The sequence below is a fragment of the Atractosteus spatula genome, chromosome 27 (assembly GCF_055471065.1).
Source record: "Atractosteus spatula isolate fAtrSpa1 chromosome 27, fAtrSpa1.hap1, whole genome shotgun sequence".
Classification (NCBI taxonomy): domain Eukaryota; kingdom Metazoa; phylum Chordata; class Actinopteri; order Semionotiformes; family Lepisosteidae; genus Atractosteus; species Atractosteus spatula.
The window spans coordinates 13371869-13395759 of NC_142732.1; the positions used below are offsets into that span (position 1 = coordinate 13371869).

Here is a 23891-nt window from a genome sequence, read left to right on the forward strand (position 1 = left end):
TCAATGAAAGAAATGTTCCTTTCGCCGTAGTTGGGAGACATTAGAAGCTTGCCACGCCCGGACTGTTACACCAACGTATTAGCATGTTAAAGCGATTTCATTGAGGAGCCTAGCTTTCTTAACTAGTAAGTACTGTACTTACTGGGTTTTTGAGGGGGGGAGGTGTCTTTCGCTGGAAATCTCGCCCCCTTCTATTTTGAAAATACCTGTGAAACCGGTTTAATTTGTCACAGCCAGCACTCCCGCAGAGAGGGGGGTTGTACTTGCAGTGTATCGGTATACAGTAGATGGGAAAGCCAGAGCCGACCGCTACGCCGCCCACGTGTTATGCTCTTCGTTAATGTCTAAGCCGGAACACATCATTATATCTCATTTTGTATTTCTTAAAAAAAAAATCATTTGCCCAGCCTAACAGTATTGTTGTTATTGTTTTTAACCTGTAAAGCGCTTTGAGGAGCCACCTTTAAAGGCGCCATATACAATAAAGTTCATTATTATTACTATTGTTAATTTGCTGGACAGAGAGGTGAACATTATTACACAGCAGACAAAGATAGCGATTTACGTTGCATTGTACATTGTGCTGCTGTAATACAGTTTTAAATAATTAAAAGTCTAAACAGTATCAGCTTTATTTATGGGTTTTAAATAAAGGCGATTTAAACGCAATTTAAATCAATATAAATGTTTATGTTGTAACGCATAGGTGACTATTCATTGTTATTAAAATGACTTAAATTCGATCATGTTGTGATATTTAGAAATATACATTTGTTTGGTGCGAGTGAAGTTTTATTTAATCTCTGAGCCATACTGATTCTTATGGAAGCCAGTTTCCGCCAGGGAGTAAAAAAAAAACACACTATGGTATTCTCTCCGATGCAGTGCAGTTCAAAACATATCTCTGATACTGTTCCTAAATGAATATCGTTTATGACCATCAGACGCTTTATGCTCCTTTTCTTTTTTCCAGTGGATTGAACAGGGAGAGGCATTTCATGATGTACTTTTCACTGATGAATAAACAGTGGCTCTGGAACAGTTTTCAACCATGTCGTTTTATAAAAAGGGAAGATATGTGAACAAGCAAAACCCAAAACAAACATGTACGCCATACGGCGTACGCGTTACTGAAGCTAAAAGTTTAGCCTTTGTCACTAATGTAACCACTAAATAAAGACATATAGAAATCCCTACGTTACAGACTATATATGGCTGGTATTGGTAGTTTAAAGAAAAAATACACACCAGTATTCCACTTTCTCCCTAAACATTTTAAGCATCAGAGTCTTACATGTGGTTATTTCGGAAACGTTTGTACGTGCTCCTTCTGACCATGTTACTGTTTACTGTTACTGACCATATTAAGTTTAAGTGCCTGTGGGCACTTTTCCTGTCCGTGGAGGGGGTGGACCGTCTTTCATTAGAAGGTTAGTCTGTTCTACTCTGAGAATGTAGAGGGGGTGGAAAGTGCCCGCGGTCATTTAATTAGTATTAAAATTCGCACTGATTCCCTTGCGAAGATACGGACATAGGAATATTCGTGCGTGGTAAAAAAAATGGCATAAAAACGACAAAGTGAAGGCTGTGAAAACATTCACAATGTACTTTATACACAAAGCCAGTGTTCTCACAACTCTAGGAGGTTTCGTGAAAATGCTACAGGCGTGCCAAAATTGTTTTTTTAAATTCAAGGTGACTTTACCGCGGTTTTCATTTTCAGATTGTGAATCAAAAAAGGCATTTAATTAAACTAGCGATTGCGATTGTAATCAATTACTGTATTGATTGAAACACATTCTGTACAGATACAGTACAGTCACATTCTCCTGTAGTCCAGTGGTGTAAAACAAATTAGCAGGTGATTGAGATAACAATGCACCGCCCACTGAGTGGAATGCTCTCATTTGTTCTCAAGTGTAAAAAGAGGTGATAATTCTTAATAATTCCGTGTCGCATTAACTAACCTCTTCAGTTTATTCCGCCAGACAGTACATGAATATAATTATATCATTATTAATTTGTTTAGATACGCAATTCCATATTATATTCCCTGTTAATCAAATTCCAAAAGTATGCATTTGTTAGATAACAAGCGAATTCACAGAAAAGGTTAAAAGACTATCACTTTTCACAAAGTATATAATCCTAATATGGTCAGAAGGAGCACGTAAAAACGTTTCCCAAATAACAACATGTAAGACTTTGATGCTTAAAATGTTTAGGGAGAAATGGAATACTGGTGTGTATTTTTTCTTTAAACTACCAAGACCAGCAATATACAGTGCAGTTTACATACAGTAATATGTTTATGTTCCTAAATTAATATCGTTTATGAGCATGTGAAAGGCATGGTGAATCGGAGATTCTCAAGAATTACTTTGTATGATTGGAAACGAATGCGTGATCGGATCAACTAAATGCTGTGGTGTTACTTTTTGTCAATGAAAAAATAAACTCTTTCGTTTACAAAGATGGTTACAAAGAATGTGGACCAGGGTAATATTTTGAGCTTACAGCTTGTCCAAGGTCATTCATTATTAATACTATTAGTAATATCTTCGGTAAAGACTTTGATGCATAAAATATTCCTGCATAATTAAAATATTTACGATAAAGGTGGTAGGTTGTGTACTTTTGTCCAAAAGAACAATCTTGCTTTTATAAAATATACCACCTTTTTAATGTTTAATGATTAACATGCTGTAATACACTGTTTAAATTTAAAAATCTAAAGAGTATACAACTTAAATTCTTAATTGAATAAAGATTGTCCCTCAGCAGTGATTCGAAACTGACGTTTTCTGGTGACAGCTCAAATGCTGTACAGGAGAGGTTAACCTTTATTAGCTCCACCTGGCGGTTTTACAAGGTGATTCCGGATACTATTAACATAATCTAATTTGCATACGGTATGATGCGGTTTACTGTGACACGCCCACCATGTTATACCGCAGCATACCCCGCTTGTTTTGAATGGCTGCATCTGTATATTCCCTTTTAATTAAATTCTAAAAGTATGCTTGTTGCCTCCGGTATCACGTTAGTTAAAGTCTTCGATGTTTAAAATGTTTAGGGAGAAATGGTTTACTGGTGTGTATTTCTTCTTTAAAGTACCGAGACCAGCCATATACTGTATGTTTATGCTCCAAAATTAATATCGTTCATGGCCTTCACACGCGTTACAGTATGCTCCTATTCTTTTTATGCTCAGCTACTTAGATTTCCCTTCAGTGGTAAAATTCCATATAAATATTCAATACTAAAACGGGCACAGTAAAGACATTTAAATCTTTCTACGACCGACCAATGCACCACGAGTGCCCCTGTCAGTCTACCAATCATGTACCGCGGTATATTGCGTCATTGCGCGTCACGATCCGCGAGGCCGTAGCCAATTACCTCCGGTACGTGTCAGTGCCGCGCAATTTGAATGGCTGCATCTGTAGTCCACATGAAAGGTAGAAATATTCTCTTGTCTGTCTCTTGTTTGTATGTAACTGAATGTCCCTGACAATGTACTGTTAGTTTTAATTTAAGAACGGCATTTGTGTTAAAATATGCCAGATAAGTTTATGTAACTGCTCATGCGACACTCAGTTGTAATTAGTCAAAAAATAAACTCGAAGAACAGCTGCGGGTTTGAATCTGAACATGTATCAGATTGCAGCGCCTTTTACTTCCATTGACAAATGATAGAGATTCGAAGAGAGATCCTTCAGACCAGCAAGCAAACCCATGGCTATTTTGGTTTTCTATCTAGGCAACGTTGGTGTCTGCAATAGCATAAATGAAAGCGTTATGCAATTTCTGCGGCTACATTTGTTGCACTTCATGCGCAGTGAGAGTGTTTCTCACACCAAATAAAAAGTCAACAATTAGCGATCAGGCCTTCTCCTCAGTTAATATACTGAAACCCTTTGATGTTAACAGTTCTTTACAGGCGTGCTTTACAAGAACCTATCGTGTCGGTTCTTTCAGCTTTATTAGGTTTTCAAAGGCATAAGTAGAACACCGGTTGTGCGAACACAAAACGTGTTGTTATCTGAAGAATTGATTTCCATGGCAGAGGGTCCAAGCGATTTAACGTTTTTAAAGTACCAGAAAAAGGGGAAGCGGCACTTTGCATACGGTGACGTACGGCAGACGCCGTAGTCGCCAGGATTCAAAACTGCGCGGGGAGTCCCCAACAGATTTTTAGTCTATCGCCTTAGCCACTCGGCTACGACTACAGCAAGCTCTGCTACCGCTGCATTCCTCCTACAAACTAACATGGAGTGCGAGGTGGCTGCGGAAACCTTTTCAAAGTCGCTCTCCGTTCAAAAAAAAATCTTTGAAAAAATACATGCCGGCAGACAGATACGCCTCAGAGGGTTTAAGGGCAGCTTCACGTTCGAATGATCAAGTCTCCCCGTCCGGATGTCAAAATGCAACTTTGGCAGACAGAAAAAACATCAACAAATGAGAAATGTGGACAAGGATTTTACAAGCTGCACCACACTGCACTTTGAAAAGCATTTACATTAGTGTTAGACGCGGGAATTGCCTTTGATTTACGCTCTTACGAAAGCCCTCAGCTCCTGCAGTTGAATATAATGCCGTTACGTGTCGAAGCAGTATTTTACGTCATCCTACCACTGCAACACGGGGCATATATGGAAATGAGCACACGCTACGAATCGTCTCAATCACTACCTAGAGATGTAAGGCGCATTGAAGGGTGCACCCCCATCATTAATTGTTGCGCGTTTATGAAAGGAAAGCTCTTGAGCAGTCTTTGAAACAGTTCGGATGAAACACTTGATTGCTTCCATGTGCATCTGGAATTGATTTCTTATTTTCATTTCACGCCGCCCAAAGCATTTCTAAAACAGGAGATTCGCATTTGGGAATGCGTCCTGCTGTACAAATAAAACTGGTCTACGGGTCTGAAACCTCCTCCACGGCAAACACTTTTGTTGCGCTTTTGATTGTACTGTATAACGTCTAGAGGAATCACAAACTATTTGAGAGGCCATCATTCCAGGGGGAACTGACAAAGTCTATCTCTAAACACCTAGCGCAGTCTCTCGAGAGACTGTCAAAAATTGCTTTCTCCGTTTGCGTTGCAAGTAAGTGAAAGAGCGGTCTTAACCCAGAGCCACTTGGGAGCAGTGGCACGTAAATACTGTTCAATTCAATTCAATTCAAGGTGCTTTATTAGCATGACCGATGGGTACAATCAGTGTTGCCAAAGCAAATAAAATAATAAAATTAACATAGAACAAAACATAAAATAAAATCTACAGACATATTACAGACATTTACAACAGAGACATGTCATAAAATATTTACATATACTGTAAACATATTGAGCATTATTGGGAGACAGGCTCACTGTTCCTCAGGCTGTGACAGGAGATCACATACTGGGCTGCCAGTTCAACTGAGTTCCCTCCTCCCTCTCCCAGTAGGATTGGGACCCGTTGTGATCTGGCAGGTGTGGGAACTCTGGGACTAGATTTCTGAATTTAAGGAAGGATGTTTCTCTAATCCCAGAGTATCTGTCACAGTGCAGTAGGAAGTGCACCTCTGCCTCTATTTCTCCCCGCTGGCAGTGGGAGCACAGCCTGTCCTCTTTGGGCAGCCAGGTCTGCCTGTGTCGCCCAGTTTCTATTGCCAGGCTGTGGTCACTGAGCCTTTACTTCCTCAGGGTCTGTTTCTTTTTGTTGTGTCTGGTTCTGCTGCAGCCCCTGTTCTGTGGGCGACAGCAGGACCAGGTCATCTGCATAGAGCAGGAACATGATTTCTGTGTCGTGTAGTGTGAGACCAGGAGCTGCAGACTTTTCCAACATTCCTGCTAATTCGTTGATATAGATATTGAACAGTGCTGGGCTCAGGCTGCAGCCCTGTCTCACCCCACGGCATTGGGTGAAGAATTTGGTCCTTTTGTTTCCAATTTTCACTGCACATTTGCTCTCTGAATACATTGATTTAATTATTCAGGTGGGTAGCTGCGTCAGCATGCGTAGGCTGCAAAGGAACAAGTAATAGGATTATTCCATGCTGAAAAAAAGAAGAAAGAGAACACAACGTTTCAGCCGTGGAGCCTTCTTCAGGTGTGAGAGAGACAGGGCAGTAGGCAAAGGTAAAGTAGCGGGAGAACAAAGGTTGGGAGGGAGGAGGAGTGAGAGGCGGGAGCAGGGGACAGAAAGAGAGGCCAATCAAGAGGTGTGAAGTCAGAATGGGTGCAGAGAGGTGTGAAATGAAACTTCCAATGAATGGAGAAAATTTAAAAGAACAGTAGTCTGTCGTTAAGGGAAGGGAGAAGGTATGATCCTAGCTGCAGAATAATTTTAGTTTCGGTGATCTTTCTGATGTATGAGTTCGGAAAATCGTCTTTGAGAACACAGACGGAGAGATTAGAGTGGTCGTGGCCGTCAGAGGTGAAATGAGAAACAATGGGCTTGGAGAGATCTTTAATCTTTACAGCCCTGACGTGTTCTCTGAAACGGTCTCCGAGTCTCCTTCCTGTTTCTCCAATGTAGATGGCTGGGCATTTACTGCAAGAGATACAGTAAATAAGGTTGCTGGAGGTACAAGATGCTGTCTGGGTGATCCGGAATTGTCCTGAGGGGCCTTGAATGAGTGTGGTGGTGGCTGTGTATTTGCAGGTGATACAGCGAGCTCTGTTGCAAGGGAAAGTGCCTGGTGTGGATGGTTGTTGAGGGCGGTCAAGGGAGCTGTGAACAAGGAAGTTACGCAGATTAGGTGGTCGGCGATATGAGATGATAGGGCGATCAGAAAAGAGGGCCCCAATGGAGGGATCATCCTGTAGGATGGAAAAGTTGTGGTTAATGGTCCTGGGGATAGGAAGTGTGTTAGGGTGGTAAGGAAGCACCAAAGGAATGCGGCTGTTACGGTGGGAGCTCCTGATCGGGTTGATGGTCCGGGGGGTGTTTTTGGCTCGGGCAAGGGCCCTGTCAATCACACTGCTGGGGTATCCTCTGTTGATGAAAAATGAGTACATTTCGAGGGCTTGGTTCTCGAAGTTGATGTCGTCGCTGCATAATCGTCGTAACCTAAGGAACTGTGAAAAAGGAAGAGAGTTTTTAGTGTGGTTGGGGTGAAATGAGCTGTACAGGAGGTAGCTGTGTGAATCCGTGGGTTTGTAATAAACTGAAGTGGACAGTCGGGGGTAGTTGATAGACAAGTGGATGTCTAGAAACGGAAGAGTAGTGGAAGATATGTTAATCGTATATTTGAGGGACGGGTGGAAGTTGGTGAAATGGTGCAGGAAGAACTCAAGCTGATCGTTGGAGCATGTGGCGGCACCGACGCAGTCATCAATATATAATTTGTAGAGGTCAGGGACATAGCCAGTGTAGGAAGCGAAGAAGCGTTCTTTTACCCAGCCGACAAAAATGTTGGCATAGCTGGGTCCCATTCTGGTGCCCATGGCAACTCCACTGACCTGTTGGTAAAAGAGATTATTGAAAGAGAATGCGTTCAGTGTGAGGACCAATTCTGCAAGGCGTACCAGGGTGTGGGTGGGTGGATCAAGCACTGTGCGTTTGTCCAGCATGTGCTTGAGTGCTGTAAGGCCGTCATTATGGGGAATGATGGTGTACAGAGATGTGATGTCCATGGTAAAAATGTAGCATTCGGTACCCTGAAATTGGAAATCATTAAAAAGTTGGAGCGCGTGGTTGGTGTCTTTGATGTATGAGGGAAGATCTTCAACCAGCGGTCTCATGAGGCTGTCGAGAAAGGCTTAGATGTAAGTAGTTGGACAGTTACATGCTGATACGATGGGGCGTCCAGGGGTGTCCGGTTTGTGGATTTTGGGGAGGAGGTAAAATTGAGATACCTGTGGATGTTCCATGATGAGCCGGTTTGCCTCCTGGGGGAGCTCATTACTGCTGATAAGAAGAGAAATGGTGGATACCACTTCCTTTTGGTAGTCAGTGGTAGGGTCCTGTTGGAGAGGGAGGTAGGCAGAAGTGTCAGTTAGTTGTCTAGAGGCTTCAAAGATATATAGATCCTTACGCCACACCACAACAGCACCTCCTTTGTCCGCTGGTTTGATGACGATATCATCGCTGTTGCGGAGTGACTGGAGCGCCTGATTTTCTCCTTGGGTGAGGTTAGACCTATGTTTACTGGGTATAGAGAGTGCCTTGGGAGCTTGATTAGTGCATTGGTTGATGAAATAATCAACTGGTGGAAAACGGCCAGAGGAGGGAGTCCAACAGCTCTGTTTGGGATTAATGTTGTTAATGACATCAATAACCGGGTTGTTATCAGCTGCCTGTGAAGAGGAATTGTCGGCAAAATGTGCTCTGAGACGGATCCTGCGGTAAAAGCGGTTAAGGTCGACATTGGTCTGGGGGATGTCCAGCTTCCTGGGAACTGGTACAAAACTGAGCCCTTTGCTGAGGAGGGATCGCTTCTCCCAGAAACAGTTCTGATTTAGTGACTCCTCAATTTCTGCAAGTTGTTTGTTTATGTACGTGTTTCTTTTCTTTTTCAGCGTGTGTTTGTAAAGTTTTACCGTATCACAGTAGCTGAGGTGTAGTTTTGTGTTTTGTGGTTGTCTGTGTTTTTGATTTGAGAGTTTTCGTAGTGCATTTCTGATGTTTTTGCACTCCCTATCAAACCACTTTTCTTTTGCTTTTGTTTTTTGGTAATTTTTTGATTTAGTTGTTTTTAGTTTAGATTTTGATGCCAGTTTGTGAAATAGGTGATTTAGTTTTTGTGTGGCCAAGTTTATGCCTAATTTGTTGGTTTGATACGGAGTGTTTAGGAATGTGAATTTCTTCATCGCCCAGTACAGTTTGGTATCTGTCTAGGCTGTTTGTGTCCCATCTGTACGCCTGGTTGAGGTTGTACAGCTGGCTGGGCTGTGTCAGTGTGTCTCTGTGCTGGTGTGCTCTCTTCATGTAGAGTGTGATCTGGCTATGGTCGGAGAGAGGAGTTTGTGGCCTGATAGTGAAGGCACTGATACAGGAGGGGTCCAGGTCGGTGATGGCGTAGTCCACCACACTGCTGCCCAGAGCTGAGCTGAGGGTGAACCTGCCTAGAGAGTCCCCTCTAGTGCTGCCTTTGACGATGTACAGGCACAGCCCTTGACAGCTGGAGCAGCTCGCGCCCGGTGCTGTTGACCGTGGAGTCATGGCTGCACCTGTGTAAGGTGACTGGTGTGTGGTACAGAGGGGATTGTCCGAATACATGAGTGTTTCCCTGTGTGTTAGTAAAGTCTGCCAGTGTGCCTGTTCGTGCATTGAGGTCACCACAGAGCAGCACGTTTCCCTGGCCCTGGAAATGACCGATCTCCGTGTGGAGAATGGGGAGAATTCCCTCACTGTAGTAAGGGGATTCTGAGGGTGGGATGTACACAGCACACAGAAAAACCTCATTTTCTGTACATATGGTATTTCTTTTGATTTTAAGCCAAACTTGTGACTCTTCTCTCTTAACTAATTGTATGGAGTGACTGATCTCCGCTCTGTACCACACAATGATCCCCCCAGAGTCTCTGTCCCGGGTGATTTTTTTTTGACAAAGGGCACCATGATCTCCTTGTAGCCGGGGGGACAGTGGGTAGCCAAGTCTCCCCGACACCATGTCTCCTGTAGGATCATGATGTCTGTCTCCTTTACATTCTTGATAAAGTCAGGATCAGTGTTCTTCAGCCCAAATGCTGACGAGCCCAGACCCTAAATGTTCCATATACTTATCGTTAGAGATCTCATTGTTATCGTTTGAATTATCTTTGCAGTTTGTTTTTGCTTTCTGGAACTGTAACAAATTTGTGTCGGACATTTACATCATCAACAAAAACAGTATTGTCTGTCGCTGTGGGTGGTGGTAGTTTAGCTCATAAGCCGGGTACAGATGAGGTTCAGGAGCTGCCAGATTTCTCCCAGCTCCAAACCGCTCGGGACTGCTGGTCTGGCCAGGGCTGCGGCATAGCTGTGCAGGAGGGGCTCGGTCCAGCTCTGCTGTTGTGCTGGGTGGGGGTTTGTGGATTGGCCTGGTTCAGCTGCTGGTCTGGCTGAGGGGCGTGGGGTGAGGTGCTGGTTCTGGTCCCGTTCGGTCGTTGGTCTGGGTTGGAGGGCTTTAGGATGGGGCAGGTTCCGTTCTTTGTGGGTTGAGCTGGTCTGGGGGTGTGGGTGTTGGGGTGTTCCTTTGGTAGTCCTGCTGTTTCTCTCTGGGGTGCTGTTTGGGTGTCTGCCCAGTGTGGTGTCTTTCAGAGTTTTTGTGAAGAGTCCGATGGTCTGTTTTTTGAGGTGTTTATGGTCATGTAGATGCTGTGATCCAAGAGTGGGGTGATGGGCCAGGTAGACGTTTGGGAGCAGGGCACAGCACTGTGAGATCTCAGCTTTGATTCTCTGGATGGTGTGGTGCTGCTCATCCTGTCTTGACAGCAGGGTAGAGATGACAATTGGGAGCAAGGGAACTCCTGTATGGCCCTCTCTGCCACTCTCCTAATGGACTGGGCCACCTGCTCCCTCCAGGTCCTCAGATCGTTGGTGCCGGTGTGGATGATGATGTGCTGTGGGGCTCCCAGGACAGACCTGGACAGCAGCTGCAGGGCCTTCTCCGTCGTCGGACACCAGAGCTTTGCTGTTTGTAGTCCCGGGAAGAGCCTGTGCTCATCGATGTACTTCCCGTTGGAGTCAATGAGAAGGGCTACTTCCGTGCATCTGCCTCTTGTGTCTGGTGTGCTGCCAGGCGGGGGGCTGCATGGGGGGTGCAGTGTGTGAGGTGGAGGTGTTGGGTGGGGCCGTCTCTGGGGCTGGGTGTGTGTGTGGGTCACCCTGAGTGTTTGGCAAGGTGGATGTGCTTTTGGGCAGTGATGTTGTGAGTGGATCTGGGATGCCGGGGGGTGCAGTGGGTGTGGTGTTTGCTACGGTGGGGGTACTGGGTAAGTGGGAGTTGGTGGTGGGGGCTGTAGGGATGTCAGGTTGTGTGGGGGTCGGTGTGTCTTTGCGGGTTGGGGGTGGGTGTTGTGTGTTGTGTGTTCTGGGCCTCAGGGCTGTTCTGTTGCAGTCGGGGCTGCAGTGGGAAGTAGTGAGTTTCCTCAGCTGTTCTTTGAGGGTCTTGCTTGTCCTCTCCGCGAGCTGCACCTCCTCTCTCAGCTCTGCTACTTCCGACTGCAGCTTACTGTTGTCCTGCAGCAACTCTTCCATCTGTGCCCTGAGCTGTTTGTTGGAGGTTTTGCATTCGTTCCTGTGTTTGTTAACCTCGTCTCTTAGCTGTTGTGCTGTCTGCCCCTCTGTGAGTCTCCCCAGCATCAGTTCCTTGGACTCAGTGAAGTCCAGCTCCAAAGCAGAGTTTCTCTCTCAGGAGGCGCGCTGTGCTGTGGTCATAGGGGGGTTGGTGTGGGCCGTGTGTGTCTGGGTGGTGTGATTCAGTGTTGCCTAGGGCTACACTCTTGCTGATCTGTTCTGTAGCTGTGGCTGTGTTCATGGGCTCAGAGTCAGGTGGAGCTGAACTCTCCAGTGTGGTAGGCATCAGGCTACTGGGTCTCTCTCCTGTTTCTGGGGGAGGTTTCTCCAGGTCAGCCTGTGATTTCAGGTCCGTGAACTTTTCCTCAAATAGCTCCAGAGCAGCCTCACTGCCCTTTATCATCACTGTACCATTGTGGTGTAGTGTTTCATAGCCGTTCAGGGACGCCAAATATGTAACGTTGTGGCTCTCTGAAGGCACCAGTTCTGTAGGGTTTGGGCATTTACTGAGACAATTATCAATTGTAGCAGTAAATCACAAAGTTGATTCTTTTGATGGCTTTAGAATCCAACCATGCAACATAACTCAAACAACGCACACACGCAGGTACTAATACACGAGGATACATTTATTAATACATAGAATATGCATATAAACCTAACAGATCTTATCGAGAGGGTTATCAGAATACAAAAGGTATATATTCAATCAGTTACGAAGTGTTACACATCAAGAGGACATACGTTCAGTATATCATTCATTAAGACCGTTTCGTAAATGAACTTGGTTATAACTTCTACATTAGATACTCAAAACAAGTACATAACTCTTAGGAATTAAATTGATGTCAACTGGTTGGGATAACAATTGAATTCTCGAGCTGTAATGCATTGAAGTTGAATACTCATCCAATTTCTGGGGATTCAGATCTCCAGCGGGCACAAAGAAACAGTTGCAGGCTGTTGCTGTCCAATCCGCGCTCTCTGGCTCCGTGCCAGGCATTGCTGTGCGGCTTGCGACGGTGCGCTGCTGATGCTCACTGACCGGCTAGTTAGTGTTGGCTTTAACTAGCAAAGTTTGTGCACAGGAGAAAAGATGACTGTGGGTCCCAGCAAGTCAGGAAGAGGACCGGTTCGTTCCTGATGAAGAGCTAGTTCTGAATAGTGATTCAGTTGTCCACAGTTCTGACCTGTTCATGAGGCCTGCTGCTGGTGCTAACCTCGGGTGGATCCTCTGGTTATTCTCTGGCTACCTCCACTCTAGACTCTTAGAACAAAGGAAAGTTCTGGCACTCGGACACACTGGCCGTTCCGTGGTTGTCCGGGCTGAGTCTCGGGATGGTCAGGAGGCGCGCTGCGAGAATGTCCTGCCCTTGGGAGCCTTCTGCTCCTGGGCCATCCTGCCCTGGAATTCTCCTTTGAATTCCCTTTAGAACAGTCCACAGAATCCTCTCCAGAATCTTACTGAATCTCCCGAATCTGAATCTCTCAGGCTCTCTGTGTTGCCTGTTTTTACCTGGAGGAACTTCAGCTCATTCATTGGCTGAAAGTTCCATGGGCATCAGAGTCCCACGTGGGTTACTCGGCCCTACCAGTCCCTGATTGGTTGACCACGGTGAGATATGAGTCACTTACTCCTGACACTTAGGAATGCAGTCCAGATGTCCAACTGGCACTCCCTAGACAGATAGGCGCCAATGGATGACCATTGATCATGATAGCCAGACTTAGCTAAGTGCATCCCCCTTTGGGAGCTGTCCTAGGACCTTAAATCACCCTGCACTAATGGTCTCTCTGTGGCTGCACCACAGAGATGAACAGAGAAATGGGGCCTCATTTGGGAAGCTCAGAAACACTTAATTCTTTCTTATTATTAAGCCTCGCCGCTACATATCCCCCCTTTTTGAAGGTCACGAGGTCCTGAGGCGTTGTTGCCTCCAAAACAAAAACAGAGTTAAGTGATGTCCCTTGCCATTAGAACATTAATCTTAAATGTCCACATTACTCCTCATACCAGAATTCATACCAGAACCAGCATTGGATACAAACAGGATGAATAACATCTGGAGTATGTATAAACACGGTAGGAGACATTATCTAAGTCTAGGAATTACACATCAGGAAGTTCACTGTCAATATCTGATACCTTTGTGGTAGATATTTGGGGAGAAGTCACTTCCTTTCTTTTGACATGCTACCTTTGACTCATTCATGCTACCCGGAGTACATCTTGATGTGAGAGTACATCATTCAGAGTACACTGTCAGTCATGATCCAGCTACCTGGCAGTAGTGTTACAATAACAACAGTTCCTGTTCCCAGCCCCCCGATAAACCACAACACCTGTGTTGGGTATCTGCTAGGGTGGTTTGGAGGTTTGTTCCATTAAAGCAAACTAAACTACCTGTACCTCTTCAGGGCTTACTGTTTCTTGGATTTCTATCCAATTCAATAGTGTGGCACCTGAAGGCATCCAAGACCTCAAGTTTGGTCTTATATTGTCTGGTTCCAGACCGTACAGTATTAAGTTCAAGAACACTGTGGCCTCCTCGGGAACTTGCAGGAAAACTGTTTTGATTAGGTAGCTGCATTGCGGTAGCTGTATCATGCCTGTCACAAGTCATGGTGACAGTTAAATGTGGTGTGCTGACCAGCCATTTACTTCCCACCTGCTCTTCATGGGGTTCATTAACCTCCCTCTGCCCATTAGTAGCTTTACACCCTTCATTGGTGAATCGTTTAGACACAGCCAATGGATAGCTTTGGTAGCCATACCCATCTCAAGATTTGGAACCGAATTCAATCTTGGATTGCCTTCTGGGTGAGCTATGAGTGATGGGGTTAATGTCACATACTCCTCTACTGAGAAGAGTGGAATCAAGTGGGTTGGGAATTGTGCCGTGGCTAGACTGGCTACAGTGGCACTAAACTCCCTTAACAGGTCTTGTGTCAACATTCTGGCCTGTTGCACACAAGCATAAACCCACTGTATAACACCAACAATCATGTCCACTGGTTGGGGAATAAGGTTTAACCCTGTTGCATAGGAAGTTGCCTGTAGGATTTTCCCTAAGCTTTCCAACTTTTGCTGCTGTCGATACAGTCTGTCACTACCCTCTGGCATCTCTGACACCTGCCTTCTTGGGGCAGTCAGGGTGAGAGTGCCAGTAGCACACAAACCTACCAGAAAAAGCAAACATGCAACAGTGGCGGCAGCAATCAGTCTTCCCAAAAGTCTTTTCGGGTGGCTGATCCCAGTCATCTCCTTCTGAGTGACTGTTGCTTTTCTAAGCTGGCGCAGCGTGTACATGGTGTCTTTCTCAGTATGCCATGTGGCATCTTGGGCACCAACATCCTGGAAATCTGGGGAGATCTGACACAGCTGCTGATGCTGCTCCTCCATTTCCAGGGCATCTGCTTTTTCGATTTGTTCATGCCTGTGCTCTAGGAACCCTGCAGGGGGCGGTGCAGCGGTGGAGCATGCCTGACCCTCGGCTGAGTGGTCATCTGGAGCACCTGAGTGATCTGGGATTGTTACCCCATTCTCACTGTTCAGGTCCACCCTGCACACTTCCTGATTGAGGAATCCCTCTATCGGCATGTTTACAATCGTTCGCTGGGCGTGGGTGTAGGACACCTGCTCGCTCCCCCCTTCCCTCGCTAGGGGTTCAGGGAGCTGCCCCAGCACTGGGATAGCTAGTTCACTGTCTTCGAACTCGCTATCACCCACCAGGCCCATGTCAGTGCAGGCGGGGATTCTGACACCCCTCTTTGCGATGTCCTGCACTGACAGGCGGGTGGCTTGACCATCCAGCTCCAGTCTGGGTGAACCACTGTTGGTCAGACTCAGACTGACAGACTGAGCTGGTGGCTGTAAGAAAACCAGCTCGGCTTTCATTCCCTGTCCCTTCTGGGGGACTGGGTGTGTTGGAAACCCTGCCGTTGAGGCAGGAACAATCAGGTCAGTCTCACTCACTACCTGGTAGTTGTGAGAAATAATGTTACCTGACTGCAGGTTCCCTGGGTCACAGCAGAGGGAATCGGCATCTGGGATCAGGTGTGTCCACAGCGCAGTAGTCTCAGCGTCCAGCTGGACCTCCTGTCTAACCTGTGAATGTTGCACCAGGGGCACCTGGTGGTGGCCCTGTGACAGCTGCTCAAGCAGATCCTCACTAATAGAGGACCTGTCAGGGCTAAGGGTGAGGGCTACATCACCAACCTGCTCTCCTGCCATCTGGATCCCTTCCACCACTGCAGGGTGGTGTTCCTGACCCCTCTTGGGTGCCAGGGTGCACAGGGAAAGCTCCTTTTCATCGCCAGGTGGGGAGATCTACTCCTCTTTAGGGATGTAAAAGGTGTGTGCTTTACCTGGTGGATCAGGTGGCTGCTCGGAGCACCGCTCCTGTGGCAGGGAGGCTGTTGTGACCTCAGCCGGGACACGACTTCCCTGTATATCCGGGGAACAAGAAAATATTTTTATTTCTTGTCCAGAGGGAACAGAAGGAATCTCCACATAGGCTTCTGTGTTCGGTGGGCACTGTGTGAGCACAGTCTGCCTCTTGGCCCCCCTTTCCTTCTGTACAGAAGGCTTAGGAGCCTTGACCTGTTTCCACACTTTGCCTTTCCGGTGATCCACCAAAGGTTCCACTCTGAGTCGCATACCCTTTTCTTTTTTTACCCGTTTGAGCTTGCTGTGTGACATCAAACACCTTTCAACCTCAGTGTCAATCAGTGTCTCACTGGGTAAGACATCTCCCATGGCAGCCTTGAGGTAAAAGCTTCCTGCTTTTCCTCTGTGTTTTACTGCCTGCTCTGTGACTTCAGGGGTGGAGTCAGCACTCACTTGGGAGTGGCTGACCTCTTCCAGGCAGGAACCCTTCCGCTCAATCAGATAGACTGAGGGAGGGAGAGGGGGCGGGTCTCCGCCTCCTCCAGTGGAGAGTATCAGCTCATTCACGCTTCCGGCAGCCTTGGGGAGCGGTTGTCCCTGTCCTAATAAAACTTATTCAAGCCTGGCCAGGCGGGCGGCTACTGAATCCTTTTGTTCAGCTTTATCTAGCCCTTTCCCTCCCCCGGTGTTCTCATGGCACTTAGGACGCTGGGTGCGGTCCTGTGTGCCTGCTTTGGAACGGGGCTTAGCCAGCTCAGGAGCCTGTGCTCCTTCGAGCAGGAGGGAGTTAACCCTGCTGGCTCTGACGGCGAACACAGTCGCTTTAGCAGCTTTTTGCTCAGAGCGACTTTGGACATCATACTCCCAGGCTTTCTGCACGAATCTCTTAATATCAGTCACTTTCATGGTCTGTGCATCTGTATGCATTAAGATCATCTTTCTGACTGATGGGTGGAGATTCGCAATGAATAAACCCTTGAAATGTGTGTTCTCTTCGCAACCCTCATCATTTCGCCCTGCAAAATAAGTTCGTCTAAGTCTCTCGTAATATTCGCGAGGGGACTCTGCTCTCTCGTGCTTAATGTTAAGGGCGGCGGCTATCGCGGCAGTCGGGTCAATAAACGCACTGTATTCTTCGATAAGTGCATGACAAAGCTGTTCAAAGTCATTACAGACTTCTTTCATCTGCCTAGCCATCCACTCATGTACAGCTCTGCTGGTAGTTTTCCTGACCAGAAACACTTTCTCCTGTTCTGTGGCGTTTGGCAGGAACTGCAGGTTATACCTGAGGTCTTGAATATAACTCTCGATATTATTCTCTGACACTGCGGGGTCAAATCTCTCTACGTCCTTCGCTAGCTCTCTCAGAGAATGGAGATTTATTCTTCTAGCTTCTCCGCTGACGGAGATATGGAAGAGATCGTGGTCAGACTTGTCGCTGCTAGAGAGAGTGCTTAATAGCGACTCGAATTCAGACCTTTTAGCAACCATCGTTAAACTTAAAGAGTATTACTTTTAAGTACGAAATCACAGTTTTACCACAAAAAACCACAAGATCAAGTATGCAATCAACCCGGTAGATTGCAAAAGATCACAAAACACTCAAGCACTGCTTAAAGAGCAAGGGGAACTTTTTCTTTCGGCTTTCAGCACACTGTATTATCGTGTATGAAACCCGCGGCGTTTTATATGAATTATTCCGCTTGGTTGATTCATTTCAGTCTTGCCACGCCCACCCAGGGACGCCAAATATGTAGTGTTTCATAGCCGTTCAGGGACGCCAAATATGTAACGTTGTGGCTCTCTGAAGGCACCAGTTCTGTAGGGTTTGGGCATTTACTGAGACAATTATCAATTGTAGCAGTAAATCACAAAGTTGATTCTTTTGATGGCTTTAGAATCCAACCATGCGACATAACTCAAACAACGCACACACGCAGGTACTAATACACGAGGATACATTTATTAATACATAGAATATGCATATAAACCTAACAGATCTTATCGAGAGGGTTATCAGAATACAAAAGGTATATATTCAATCAGTTACGAAGTGTTACACATCAAGAGGACATACGTTCAGTATATCATTCATTAAGACCGTTTCGTAAATGAACTTGGTTATAACTTCTACATTAGATACTCAAAACAAGTACATAACTCTTAGGAATTAAATTGATATCAACTGGTTGGGATAACAATTGAATTCTCGAGCTGTAATGCATTGAAGTTGAATACTCATCCAATTTCTGGGGATTCAGATCTCCAGCGGGCACAAAGAAACAGTTGCAGGCTGTTGCTGTCCAATCCGCGCTCTCTGGCTCCGTGCCAGGCTGTGCTGTGCGGCTTGCGACGGTGCGCTGCTGATGCTCACTGACCGGCTAGTTAGTGTTGGCTTTAACTAGCAAAGTTTGTGCACAGGAGAAAAGATGACTGTGGGTCCCAGCAAGTCAGGAAGAGAACCGGTTCGTTCCTGATGAAGAGCTAGTTCTGAATAGTGATTCAGTTGTCCACAGTTCTGACCTGTTCACGAGGCCTGCTGCTGGTGCTAACCTCGGGTGGATCCTCTGGTTATTCTCTGGCAACCTCCACTCTAGACTCTTAGAACAAAGGAAAGTTCTGGCACTCAGACACACTGGCCGTTCCGTGGTTGTCCGGGCTGAGTCTCGGGATGGTCAGGAGGCGCGCTGCGAGAATGTCCTGCCCTTGGGAGCCTTCTGCTCCTGGGCCGTCCTGCCCTGGAATTCTCCTTTGAATTCCCTTTAGAACAGTCCACAGAATCCTCTCCAGAATCTTACTGAATCTCCCGAATCTGAATCTCTCAGGCTCTCTGTGTTGCCTGTTTTTACCTGGAGGAACTTCAGCTCATTCATTGGCTGAAAGTTCCATGGGCATCAGAGTCCCACGTGGGTTACTCGGCCCTACCAGTCCCTGATTGGTTGACCACGGTGAGATATGAGTCACTTACTCCTGACACTTAGGAATGCAGTCCAGATGTCCAACTGGCACTCCCTAGACAGATAGGCGCCAATGGATGACCATTGATCATGATAGCCAGACTTAGCTAAGTGCATCCCCCTTTGGGAGCTGTCCTAGGACCTTAAATCACCCTGCACTAATGGTCTCTCTGTGGCTGCACCACAGAGATGAACAGAGAAATGGGGCCTCATTTGGGAAGCTCAGAAACACTTAATTCTTTCTTATTATTAAGCCTCACCGCTACAGTGGTAAGTGTTGACGGTCAGGACAGTGTCTTCTAGCTCGCTGTCACCCCCTATGGAGATTTGCCTGCCTTTGCTGATGCCCCTTCTCGTGGTGTTTGTATATGTCTTGCACACAGCTGTGTGCCAGGCATTTGGGTGCTCAGTAAAGAAGAGCAGGTTTTAATGTGTTTTTCTCCTGCCTGGCAGTAGTCAGCGATAAGGGTCTCTGGATTTTCCTTCATCCATGTGTCTTTGTACTGTTTCCTGGTCTTAACGGTTTTCACGTCCTCAGGGTATTGGAGTACTGTGCTGAGAGGGCAGGGCTGGTCCAGTGGGGCTGTCTTCTGCTCTGTACTCATCTTGCTTCTTTTAAATACAATCGGCCCAGGTGAGAAGAGCAAAAAGACAGCCTGGCTAGGGCGTTTTGAATACAATCAGCCCCACTGTTGCTTGGGAACAGGTTCTTCAACTTTGGCCTTTTGAGTTTAATGGGCCCAAGTGGTATTTGGTTTAGTTTAAACTTTAAGGTAACTTTTTCTAAAGACTTTTTTTTTACTTTTATTTAGTAAATCAGTTCAATTTTAGAGGCCTCTTCAAATAAGGAGAAGAAAGATCAGGGCTTACCAGTTGTTTTTCGTGCTTATGGCTGAGTTCTTGGCTTCTCTTGATGCTGCTTGTATTTTCCCTTTCCTTCTTGTTTCCTTTGGTGTACTTTTTATTTCTTTCTTGTCTTCTTTTTCTATTTCCTTGTTTTAATTGTTCCTTTTTTTCTGTTTGTTCCTCTTCATTTCTTGAAGATTTTTCTCTTTGAAGTTTTTCCTCAGGTCCTTTATCTTCAGGTGTAGCTGTGTCTTATAGTTGGTCTTCAGATTTTCAGATGTTTGCTTTGTTGTTTTTTTTTCAATGATAAATTATTTCTTTACTTCTTTGGTTTTCTTTAGTTTTTGTTAGATGTTGCCTTATTCCTATACTATTTGTTCAGTTACAGAAAACAATAAAATCTCAAAGAAATTAGGAGCTCATCTTCTGAGCTGCCTCTCTCTCTCTCAGTAAATACTGTTACTGTCACTGCTCGATACCGATGTTAGCCTACTATACCATCTTCAGCCACAGCTAGAAAATGTACTGCTCTAGTACCGGAGCAAAAGAAAGCAAGGCCAACTTTGAATGGGCACATGTGTCAGATGCTGAATGTGACAAGGATGGGATTCAAACCCATGCATGCAAAGCACAATGGATTAGTAGTCCACTGCCTTAACCACTTGGCCACCTCGTCAAGAAAACTGGGCTGTCCGTACATGTGCTGGCGTGCTCCAGATGATCTTTTTTTTTCCCCTTGTACTCGAAGGGTCATTTTCCTGTTCCACATGCGATTTCAACATTTTCTTTGGGAGATGTCAAGCCACCAAGCCACTGCTGTGCTTCAGTGGCCGGTGTGGAGTTCAGTGGCCCTGTTGTCCACGGAAAGCACATTGAGCTCCTTTGACATGAAAAGTTCCAGATAAAAGCCATTTGTCATCCTTTCTCTTGGTGTCGATGTTGCTTTTGTATGTAAAGGTGGCAACTTGCTCAGCGAGCAGGCGGAGCGCGCACCGAATGCAGATGTCTCAGAGCGGTGTGTCCAAGTGGTTGTAAAAGGACAGCACTCCAGGGGTGCTGTGGCTTAGTTGGTTAAAGCGCCTGCTTCGTAAACAGGAGATCCTGGGTCTGAATCCCAGTGGTGCCTTTTTTTTTCTGTCTTCTCGTACAAAACTGGTCATTATGGATAACCTCCTACGGCTAGACTTAATTAAATGCAAGTATTAATTTCCTGTCTTGAACGACTTTTTTTTAAATGGATGCAACTTGCAAAAGATGAAATACAAACCTTGCTAATCTGCGCTTGTGGTCAGCAATGTTTTCTCATTAACCTTAACCCTGCGAATGGAGAATAGTTAAATGACCAAGTCTATGCAGCTTAATTGGTCCGCATATCGGGCTCTTAGGGTGGTGAATCACGCTCACCCCAGTCCTTAATCTTTTAAAGAGGATAAAAAATTGAACCTAGCCGCCACATCTCATACATTCTGTTCAGTGATATAAAGGTAACATCTATCCTCGCTCCAGAGAAAATCACACGTTGAGGGCATTTTTTTTTTCACTTTACCATGAGTCGGGCTCGGCTGCACAGAGGCGAGAGCAGAGCAATGAGGTCACGGGGACAGGGTAGTCACACGTTGGCAGTTTAAACATGCTGAAGATCACTGAGGGATCTATATGGACCCTCCGTGCGCCATCAGTCCGCACTCTGGACTCTGAATCCTGCCATCCGAGTTTAGATCTTGGCTGAACCTGAGCTGCAGTTCCTTCTTAAAACATAATCTGGTGAGCGTTTTATAGAATTGTTCTTGTATGGATTCAGAACTAGCAATACATCAGGAACGAACCGGTCTTCTTCCTGTCTAAAGAGTGTGACCTGCTTGGACCCGCAGTCGCTTTTCTCATGTGCACAAACTCTCACTAGTAAGCCAGAACTAACTAGCCGGTCTTCAGAGAGCCTACTACTAGAGCATCGCAGCAGGAATCTCTCCCACTTCCCTCATGCCAAACCAGCACTGCCTGACACTAGGCCAGAGAATGCTGATTGGACACAGCAACAAGCCTGCCACTGTTTCTTTGTGTCCGCGGGAGATCTGAATCCACACAGATTGGATGAGTATTCAACATTCTGAGTTACAGCTCGAGAATTCAATTGTTACCTCAACCCCAGTTGATATCAGTTTAATTCCTATGAGTGATGTACTTGCTTTTGAGTATCTAGTGTAGAAGCTGAAATCAAAGCTCATTAACGAAATGGTATAAATGAATGGTATACTGAATGTATGTCCCTCTTGGTTTGTAACTCTTCGTGATCGAATATATACCTTTTGTATTCTGCTAACCCTCACTATAAGATCTGTTATGTTTATATACACATTTTATGCCTTAATAAATGTATTGTCGTGTAATAGTATCCGTGTGTGTGTGTGTTATCCCGCAAGGTTGGTTTTCTAATAGCCATCAAAGAATCATTTTGTGGCTTACTGCTACAATTAATAATTGTCCCTGTAATGCACAAAACCCCTACATTTATTGGTGCCTCATGAGAGGATGCCTACAAACTCAAACTCAGTGACTGACTACAGAAAGTGATAAATAGCACTAAAGAATCTGCCAACGTGCACTAGAACAGTCCAGAATGCTGGTTCTGCTGGCAATCCTCTCCTGGGTCCCTGCTCTGGACGTCCCTTCCCCCACCTCTCTGGGCAGACCAGACACCCGCAGTGCAGCTCTTCACCACTACCGTATTTTTTAATTTATTTTACCTTATACGGCATCCAAAGTTTCATCTAAATGCTCAGAATACCCCATTTCTGGTACCAAAATTTGTAGCCCGGCAAAGAACACACCGTACTACAATGAATTTAAATGGGGATTTTTTAATTCTGGATCTGCATGAAATCATAAAAATGAGGGATTGTATTATTTTCTGTTACAGAACTTAGATTGGATGCAGTATAACCTTTAACTCAAAAGCTTCACATAGATATACCTGGAGATATACACACACCAGGATGCACAAAGAGCTACTATAGCTCTTTGTTATTATAGATACTATAATAACAAAGACAAAGCAAAAAATATGGTAGTGGCAATTTCCTCTTTGATCTTGCCTAATCCAAGATGCACAGAACATCAGTCTTATTTGAACATGCTCTTTGCATTCACATCATGCGTAGCCACAGGCCACGCTCAACTGTACGTTGTCCACTCCCACAATTACTGGCGTGCTGATGTCACTCATACGTGCATGTCCTAAAGAGACAGCTACCAATTTCAGTGTCAGATTTCAAATATCCCCTCCATAACCACCTGGTTACACAGTCATCACTCAGAATCCCCAGTAAGATTCTCCCCAATTCAGTTTTGCAGTGCTTTAGCTCTTTCAAAACGTTGTGCTTTGTTAGTCGCATTCCTAGGTTCATTACAGCATTTGAAAATATTCACCAATGTGTTGGCTGGGAATCAAACGTGGGTCAACTGCTTGGAAGGCAGCTTTGCTCACCACTATACCACCAACGTACACACCCAGAAGCCATGCAGCACACCATCAGAGAATGCTCACGATATCGGAAGCTGTCTCTGGGACGTGCTGATTCCACATATTGTGAATAAATCATGATATGGTTAGTAACTGTAGCTAGACGTTCAAATGAGTTTCATGGCCAGATGGACTGTTTCCTCCAGCGGTATAGTATTGCAGTGAGACAGCACGATGCCTGCAAGACTATGTCACGCTAAACGCCACAGATTGTGATTGTCCATTCGTGTCAGTCGTCCTGCAGCTACAGGAAGAGAGACACAAACATGCTGCAATGCTTTCAGGACATTAGGATTTGTTTGTGCAACATCCGAGAAGAGTACTTGTGGCTTCAATGTGAACTGTACGTGCCTGCCCCCTTTCATCTGTAGTGCATGAATTCCTCCCGGCATGCACCGGGGTAAAGTTCGATAACGATTTTGGCATGCCAGTAGCGTTTTCACGAAACCTCCCAGGGTTACGAGAACACTTGCTTTGTGTATAAAGTACATTGTGACTGTTTTCACAGCCTTCACTTTGTCGTTTTTATGACATTTTTTTGACAACTCACTAATATTCTCTTGTCCATATCAACACAATGGAAACACAGAACGCCTTCAAACCAAATGCATTTTAAAGAAGACCCCCTTATTTCAGTATATTACCTGTAGTGCTATAGTCAAAAAATCATTAAAAAATAAAGAAAAGTTTCACAACCCAAAACAAAGCTGGGAAAGGTCAGAGGACCGGCCTAGTATGTGAAACACTTAGCTGCAGCATTGTGGGTGTTGTGCTTAAAAAGAAATTGAGTCATGAAGAAGACCCCACTATCCCAGTGTATTGCATGTCTCATGGTGCCAATATAAAACAAAAAGGTTTCACAAGCCAAAGCAAGGCTTGGAAAGGTCAGAGGACCTGCTTAGTGTGTAAAACACTTACTTGCAGCATTGTGGGTGCTGTGGTTTGAATGCTATTGTCTTCTGAAC

At 45.4% G+C, this 23891-nt stretch overlaps 2 non-coding genes across 2 annotated transcripts; both read right to left on the reverse strand.

Annotated features, from left to right (window-relative positions):
* Nucleotides 1–4150: 4150 nt before the first annotated feature.
* On the reverse strand, nt 4151–4232 carry trnaf-aaa (transfer RNA phenylalanine (anticodon AAA)). The gene has a single exon. It is a non-coding gene; the product is annotated as a tRNA-Phe (tRNA).
* A 15768-nt stretch (nt 4233–20000) lies between these two features.
* trnas-acu (transfer RNA serine (anticodon ACU)) lies at nt 20001–20082 on the reverse strand. The gene has a single exon. It is a non-coding gene; the product is annotated as a tRNA-Ser (tRNA).
* Nucleotides 20083–23891: the final 3809 nt, after the last annotated feature.